Source organism: Heterocephalus glaber, unplaced genomic scaffold, assembly GCF_053883595.1.
Source record: "Heterocephalus glaber isolate CG9 unplaced genomic scaffold, H.glaber_assembly_v1.0 deba00001572, whole genome shotgun sequence".
NCBI classification, from domain to species: domain Eukaryota; kingdom Metazoa; phylum Chordata; class Mammalia; order Rodentia; family Bathyergidae; genus Heterocephalus; species Heterocephalus glaber.
The window spans coordinates 14,385,769-14,394,473 of NW_028258357.1; the positions used below are offsets into that span (position 1 = coordinate 14,385,769).

Here is an 8,705-nt window from a genome sequence, read left to right on the forward strand (position 1 = left end):
ACCGCCTACCTCAAGATTCCAAAGTCCTGACCTCCATACCGGGCATGTGATCCTCATCTGGTCCAGCTGGTTCTCTCTTCTTCCAGTGTGTGAACCTGGAGCAGAAACCGAGAGACAAATGCAGCCAGAGTTAAGTTATGGCATGGAGATGCCTAAAAAGGAGGATTAGATGCACCTGCTATGGACTCTCCCTGTCTCCAGCCACTCCCAGGGCTTAAATATTCAGTTCTTCTTTTTCTATCCACAAATATTTCTGAGCCTACCGTATGATCTGGGCACTGTCCTAAGTTCTGGCGACAGAGCAACAAACAAGGGTGACAGTATCTCTGGCTCCATGCATGGAGTCCGCAGTGCAACCAGGAAGACTGATGACAAAGTAAGCAAGGTACTTACAGGCTACACAAGTGCTGTGCAAGAAGTAAGCAGGGCCGTGTGATGGTGATACCTGCGGAGGCCACTTCTGATGGAGTGGTCTATGTAGCCAAGGCCAGTTTCTGTTGCCTGCAATCCAATCCTCCTAACAGACTCGTGAGCAAAAGGGAATGCATCAGGCCCGGTCGCAGCTTGGAAACTACCTGCTGGATCAGGAGCCCTTCTTGCTCTTTTCTTTGGCTTTTTTTTTTTCACAATAGCAACAGGCAAGTGCTTTTAATCATAATTCAAAATTACTAATTTCATGTTAACACTTATTTCCATAAAGGAAGAACCGAGGATTATACATTTTTTTAAGGTCAACAATTGATTTTTTTTTCTTTACTAAAAAGTGATCAGAGGCAGGTTGAAATTCTCACCATAAATAGAAAATATGCATTACTATTTTTATTCATAATTCCAATGGAAGTTTCCTAAAAAGCTCTGTTATCTAATACTGTAAGAAAGATAACTACATATTTGACAGCCAGTCTTTAAAGTGTTGGCTTAATATAAAGTGACTACTTTAAGAAACAGCTTCCCTTTGGTTGTGTCTGCAACAGAAAGACTAACATTCTTTGTAGAACTCTTCTTTTATCAGGAACCGCAGACAATTAGAGACGAGTGGATGCAATGATATCAAAGAAAAGATCATTTCAAAACTTTCTCGCTTTTATTTAAGACTTTTGACAGTGATGAATTTGTAAAATGTCATTAAATTCTGTTTGGTATACAGTAACCATCTAATTTCCAAGTAGGGTATACAATCCATAGTACAGTAACCATTTAAATATGTAAAATAGTTCTAACTCTCACTGTAAGATTTGGACAAAATACAAAACGATAAAATTGACAGTGTAGCTTAAATAGCTTATCAGATTTCAAAAATGCCTCCTGAAAGAAATGACAGTGGCCATAAATAGACAGCTAGGAAGGAACATCATGCCACGAGAAGACACGGACTTCTCCATGTCACACTGGCACCACTTAATGGCAATGACTTATGATCCATAAGAAAATTGCTCTTCAGAAGGAATGAAATGAGACCTCCCCGAAGTCCTGAAGAGCTTTTCAGAGGAGATAACCTTAAAATGGGAAAGATCATTTATATGACATGTTAAAGGATTCCCCTATATTACAATACCTTCCTCAACTATAAATACAAATCAAATTCTTCCAAACATTTCTTTGTCACCACACTTGGCTACTAGTGGCATTTGGATGCAGAGGTTTAACTCGTGTCAATCTGAATAAGCCAGGGCGGAGACTCTGACTGGGGGACTTAATGGCCATGCCTTCCAGTGGGCTGCTGTCATTGCTGCCACTTCCAGATGCTGCTGGTGGGACCCACTTTGGTCTCCTGCATTCAGCTGAAGGACTGCAGGTCTGCAATGGTCTCCGAGTGGCCTCTGAAGAAGAAACCTCCTTTTGTGAGGACTGGGATTCTGATTTGATTGTACCTGGAGAAGAGTCTACTGCAGTCACCAAAGCATTACGTTTGGATTTAGATTTCTTCTCTTTTCTACTGGGGATTTTTGCCTTCACTTCTTTCTATTTTCTTTTACTTTACTTTTTCTCATAGTGAAGTCTTCCTCATTATCTTCACTCTCATCAAAATCAGAGTCATTTTCAGAATCTTCACCGCTCAAAACGCCTGGCTCAGTGTCATCAGCACTGTTGCCATCTCTGCCTTCTGAGCCCAACCTCCTCTGCTGAGCTGCAGCTTTAGATGCTGCTTTTCTTTTCCCTTGGACACCCTGGGCATCACCTTCCTCAGTTACCTTGTCCAAATTTTTATCTTGAGACTTCTGCACATCATTGATGCCCACTGGATGGTCCTTCACTGATAAAGCAAGAGCAGCTTCTAAGCCTCTCTGGAAGATGTTGTTATCTAAAGCCATTCTTTTGTTAGGGGTTTTCTCTTGTAATAGAATGTCTTCTTTCTCGACATTCTTCAAGTTAGGTTTCAGTTTGTCTTGTTTTAACTCTTTCGGTGTTATTCTGGATTTCTTGCTTAAAGGTGCAGTGGCAGAAATAAAATCATCATCACTATCAGAATCCTCAAACTGTGAGTAATTGACTGGTATCTTATTTCTCACAGGCCACACCATGGTTCCCATCCACGGTGTGAATCTGCAGCTCTCAAGCTCTCCTCCTCCTCTTTGGCTTTTTATTTGAAACAGGATCTTGCTGTACAGTTCAGGCTGGCCTTGAACTCACCAAAAGCCTCCTGCTCAGCCTCCCAAGTGTTGCGATTACAAGTCTGCCCACTACTCCCGTTGCACTTCTTAATCTAATTCCATTCGTCCAGATGATATCTTTTTTTTTTTTGGTACCGGGGATTGAACTTGGGTTCTTGAGCTTGCGCAGCAAGTGGCGAAACCACTGAGCTAAATCCCTGGCCTCTAAGATGATATCTTGATAATTAATTGGATTTACCATGAAAAGAAATCTAGAGAGTATTTTTACATGCACAGACCCTTCTAGGCAAAAGGTGTTTTGGAGAGCAGATGGAAGTTTTCTTGCTACTGCTTACTAATAAGAGCTTTCCGGTACAAATCTGACTTGTGTCGGGTCTGGACAGTATGAGTCAGTTCTCCCAGGTCTGATGTCATCTCTGGCTGAGAGAATGGCTCCAGACAGACACAACTGAGTGGCCAGAGCTTGTACTGGGGTAATGCAGCAAGGTGCCACGGCCCATGGCACCTGGCTTGGGGAGTCTGAACATCTTACTCAATGTCTTTTGATGCTGGAGGCTAATTCTAAAGTCCGCTCTGCCTCATGGTATTAATGAGGATGAGCGGGCCCCAAGGAGCTGCTAGTGGTCACACAGCTAGCTGGCATTTGGTACTCGTCTAGGACTCAGATTGAAAACTCAGACACAGCTTGAGTCAAGAACCTGTATATTTTCATTTGGGGGCCCTAGAAGCGAATTCCAGCTACTTTATTCACGGAAAAGAACATCTGAAGACACATCATTTTTTAATTCAATGCATGGTGGGTGATGGGGTGGAAAAAGTAGGTTTGAGTCAAATGACGAAGCGTCTTGAATGTCCTGCTGTCGGATGTAGATTTGCCCATAGGAACTGGGAGCCCTGGAGGGCTCTGAGGCAAGGGAAGTAAGGCGATCAGACCAGTGTTTTAGGGGGAGTCAAAGCTGGAAGGGAAGGAGAAGGAACTGAAGGTGTCAGAGCAGCATTAGGAGGTATACAACAGTCTCAGGTGAGACATGATGAAGACTTGGGCTAGGGTACAGGGAACAGAAGGGAAGAAATACATTAAAAAGACGTCACAGTGATACTGGTAAGTCTTGGGGGAATGAGAAGAGGGCGGGATCTAGTTTGGGGGTGACCAGGTGGATGAGGAAAAAGAGGACCAAAGAAGCCGAAGTGGGAGTGAAGTACACAGAGGAGAGGTGTGACGGATGCAGTCTTAGCTTAGTTTACTCCCTCGTGTCCGCAGATCCCTTACCTAGCTGTGTAGCCCTTGCACCTACTACACACGACTGGCAAACCAGCCTCTGGGACTGCTTACTGTTTCTTAAGATCCCACTGAGAACCAGTGATAGAAATGAAAGCAGTGGGGCGGAGGTGGTTTAAATAAAGAGAAATTGATCGTTTGAGGGATACATAGCAGAAAGTGGAGGGGAGTAAGAAATGCAGCCGGGAGCGAGTGAAAGCAACCCCAAAATAAACGAGGGTAAGAGTAACCACACAGGAAGGAAGGGAAAAAAAGGTGAAAACGTGGAGGGGGAGGACGAGTGGGAAATGGAAGACTTGAGGATGCGAAGCACACTCTGTCCTCAGCATTTCGCCCCCCACCACTCTCTTAGAACTGCTTGTCTTAGGTTTGCTTGTGCAAAAGGGATTTTATGAAAGGAGCTTGCCTGGAAGGGGGTGATGAGGGTCTCATGGTTCACTTGATGTTCACCGGCAGCCTTTAAAAAGACTGCTCCCACCTTTAAAAAAATCGCTTGGGAAAACGTGGAAAGTATATAAGAGGCACACATATCAAACCAACTCCTGGTATTTTTCTTTATCGTCTTCCTCCTCACCTTCCTTTGGGTTTGCCGGGTCAAAAGGGCAGAACTTCCTGTCTGAATTTTAAAGCCTCTGTCGCCTTGATTTTGTTTCTGGCTCAATGGAGATGAAGACAAACAACTGTGCCTTGTGAACAGTCACGGAGTGTTGAAAAGACTCGGAGTGCTTTTCTGAAAACCTGTCTCAGGGAAAATTCCCAGTAGGGGAGTGAAGGAGGGTCAACTCCATTGCTCTGAAAATCTCATTTTCCAAGTAAATTCATAAAAGTTAAAAAAAGTCTAATATGATGTGGAAGAAAAGTTGATTGCAAAGGGAAAAATAACCTACCACAAAACAAAAGACCCTAAGCAACAATTTTTTTTTCAATATTAGACAAGCTGTTCAGGTTTACTATTAGCCTGCTGGCTGGTAATTTCCACCCATGACTACCAGTGTCTTCTGACTCATGAACTCCCACTTAGGAGCTTTCTGGTCAAATTGACGTATAGTGCTGTGCAGATATACTGTGTGCCCAGCTATGTGTGTGTTGCCTAGCTGCAAAACCACTTCAAATCCCACTCTTCTGATTCATAGTAATCTTATTGTGAAAAACCAGAGGGGGAAATATCTCTTGAAATTCCATTCTCAGGATAGAGTTTACCTCCCCTACTCTAAGGATGGATATTCAACAAGGAAAGTTCAGACAGCATCAGTCCTGTGGAGATCAACCCTCACGTCCCTTCTCTGGCTCTGGAGGAATTATTATCCAGGAACTGTGATGTTCTTCTCTTCTTTGTTCCTACCCCAGACAAACACAAAATATTGTATTCATCATCAATAAATATTAATGGAGGGCTCCTTGTATGTCAACCAGTGGTGCTACTGCGGGTGTGAACTTTCTTTTTACAACCCGTTTAACCTTTTTTCTCTAAATTGAGAACCACATCCCTGATATGAAGTATATATGAGCTGGTATGCGTGAATTTCCTTTGTGAATTCTGAGCACAGCATGCCAAAGGAACTGTGTCGTTCATTGTTTCTGACTTTGAGGTTGGCCCATGGTGCACCTACCAACCTGAATGAGCAGCCATTGCTTGAAAAATCTCCAAGAGAGATCACTGTAGCCAGAGAGCCACAGCTCTGTACAGCCTCACTCACACTGAGCTCCCAAGTCCCCTTCATTTGAGCTGTATCTGGGTGACACCAGGAGACTCAGCACAGCTAACATTCTGCCCACTCAGGGATGCTTCTCAGTAGACAGAGAAGCTGCATTCAGAGATGCTCAAAATGTAGACTCACCAGAACTAAGCTGTCAGCTTCACCCCAGTGAATGCTCGCATTAGCAACAAATGGTCCACAGATGAGCACAAAGAGGAGGAAATTTTTAGACAGTGTCCACCTCAGGCTGGTGAGTGTTTCTATCAGTCTTCACAGCATGTCACGTACCAGAGATAACTGGAATAACCCTTGTCGCTGGTGAATGAGGACTCAGAAGGTAGAGGATTTTTAAAAAAATCCACAAACCTCTATTCATTTTTATGAAACCAGTTGCACACTGAAAAATGGAATTCACATCAAAAAAGTGTTTTGCCATCTTTCTATGGTCTTAAAAATCTTTCTGAGGCCAGAGAAAGACAAGGTCAGAGAGATGGGGCTTGAATCTTTGTGCTCCATTCTCTGGCTGTGTGCTGGACACATTACACACCTCCTTGAGTCTTGGGTTCCTCATCTATGAAATGGGGAAACAATATTTACATTGCAAAGTTCTTAGGAGGGTTTGAGTTGAAACATGTAAAAAAACTCGGGGTTGTGACTAGTAAGAGTTCAATAAATGATATCTATTTTCAGCTGTGGAGGGAAATTAAGATTTTTGTCCCTCAAGAAACCCCTGACTCAGTCTGGGTTGCCTCTTAGGTACCAGCTGCTAGCATTCTTTTTTTTTTCCAGTTTTTATTTTTTTGAGACAAGGTTTCTCTACGTAGTCACTGAGTGGTCCAGACTGAGCTCGAACTCATGGCAGTCCTCCTGCCTCAGCCACCCAAGTGCTGGGATTACAGGTGTCTGCCACCACATTCAGCTCTAACATCTCATACCATGTTTTGTAGCGTAGCACAATTTTTCCTACACGGGAGTAACGCCTGGGAATGTTTTAGATGGAAAGAAAAAACATTGAAGGTTGATTGAAATTAAATGTTGCCCCAAATTATATAAGCAAATATCTACACTTCTATGTAACTATAAAACAAACTGAATTTAAGAAACAAAACAATTCAGAGTAATAGCGAGAATGTGAGAGACTGTTTGGATCAGCGCTGTCCCCAGGACCTCTCCGGTAGTCAGCTTTATGTTTCCAGTGGCCCGACCCTGTCTTGTTTGTACAGCATCCTTCGATCCCACTTGGCTTTCTCAGCCACCTTTAGGAGTAAAGTCTGCCATGTTCGTTTCTCATCAGCCCCGGATAATTACAGTGGCACTGTTTAGTGCCAACAGGACAGTGAACACAAACATGGACTTGGCTGTGGACATTCAGTACGGTCCCTGTTTATGAGATGGTGAGTGATCCGGGATAGACTAATGGTAACTTTTTAAGGCTCTCATTGAAATGTACACACAAAATCACCACATTTTAGAATTATCTCTACAAACTCTCAGCCATACAGGGATCTGGAGACCTCACTTTAGGAATACTGATGTGATCATTAGGCCTACGAGCTTTGTCAGCAGGCTGTCTGGGTTCAAATCCAGCTCTCCACATGTTATCTATGTGATCTTGAAGGAGTTCACTCATTCAGTCATTCAACAAAGAGGCATGCACGGTGTTCCAAGTGCTTTTCTGGGGACACAGCAGGGTTCAAAAAACACAGGTTTCTGCCCTCGTACAGCTCACGTTCTAGAATCTAGTGAGATAAATCACTTAAACTCCTCCCCAAACCAAAGCTTCTGTAGCTACAAAATGGGGACAATGATGCAGATAATAACTGGCCTAATGAGAGAGCTACTGGGGACCAGATAAAGGATGCACGTGTAGAAGGTGCGCTGGGTCCCCCTTTGATCCTGCGGCTCCACTCTCCATCTCTCTCACCATGCTCTGGGCATGGGAAGCTGCTCTGTGTGGATGATCTGAGCCAGGTTTTCTCACTCTCTGGCTTTTATTGGCTTCAGCCATCAGGCATGGTGTGAGAGTGGACACAAGGAGGGAGCGTGGGACTGGGGACAGTGGTCACTTAACTCCACTGATGGTCACAGTGGATAAGTTTATCAAATAAAATGAAATTTGTCTTCAGTCTCTGGTTCCCTTGGGTAGGCAGGAAGTTCCGAGCCCACTTTCTTCTCTTGGGTCTCACTAGAACAGGGAATCCTACTCTCTTTTTCTGTTTAGTGATGGGGATTGGTCCCAGGTCCTTGTGCTCATGCTAAGCACACACTCTACCAATGAGATGCACCCCAGCTTTGACTGAGTGCTGCACTCCTGCCGCCAGTTTCCTCCGTGTCCAAGCCCATTGGTGAGTTGGGCCATGAGCCACGCACTGCGCCTTCTCTAAAGGGTACCATTCATCTTACAGGGTAGTGTATTAATCAGTATTCTGTTGCTGTAACAAATACCTGAGACAAACAACTTAAAGGTGGAGAGGTCCCTTTTGGCTCAGGCAGCCAGAGGTGTCAGTCTATGGTCACTGGGTCCATTGCTTCTGGGCCTGTAGTGAGGCAAAATGTCATGGTGATGAGCATGTAATGGAGTGAAGCTGCTCACCTCATGGTAGACAAGAGACAAAGAGAGGCAAAAGGGCCGAGAACAAAATATACCCTTCAAAGCCATGCCCCAGTCGCCTACTCCGTCCAGCTAGGCCCTTCCTCCTAGAATGTCCTCCAGCTCTCAACAGCGCCATCCACTGGGGCCGAAACTTCTAACTCATGAACTTTTGGGGGCATTTCATACCCAAACTGTGACACCTCAGTGAAGGTTTATGGGAAGGTGCAGGTGGGAATGGAGATTTTCAGACACCTCAGCCAAGTCCTGGAGCAGCCAGGTTCACACACACACACACACACACACACACACACACACACACAAGCAAGCGAAGCCAGGTCCTGTCCGTCTCCCCGCAGTGGCCACTTTTCTCTCCCACTCACACCTCTTGGAGGCCTCATTCCCAGGTGTCCCACCCTTTAAACCTGACAGGTTCTCTTCTCCCACCAGTTAAACCCAGCCAGATAGATGAGGTGTGATGGAAAATGACAGTAAATCTTTCCTTTTATTACAGCAAAAGACACATT

General features: G+C 44.4%; 1 pseudogene; it reads right to left on the reverse strand.

Annotated features, from left to right (window-relative positions):
- Positions 1–1,602: 1,602 nt before the first annotated feature.
- Positions 1,603–2,613, reverse strand: LOC101709941 (RAD51-associated protein 1 pseudogene; annotated as a pseudogene).
- Positions 2,614–8,705: the final 6,092 nt, after the last annotated feature.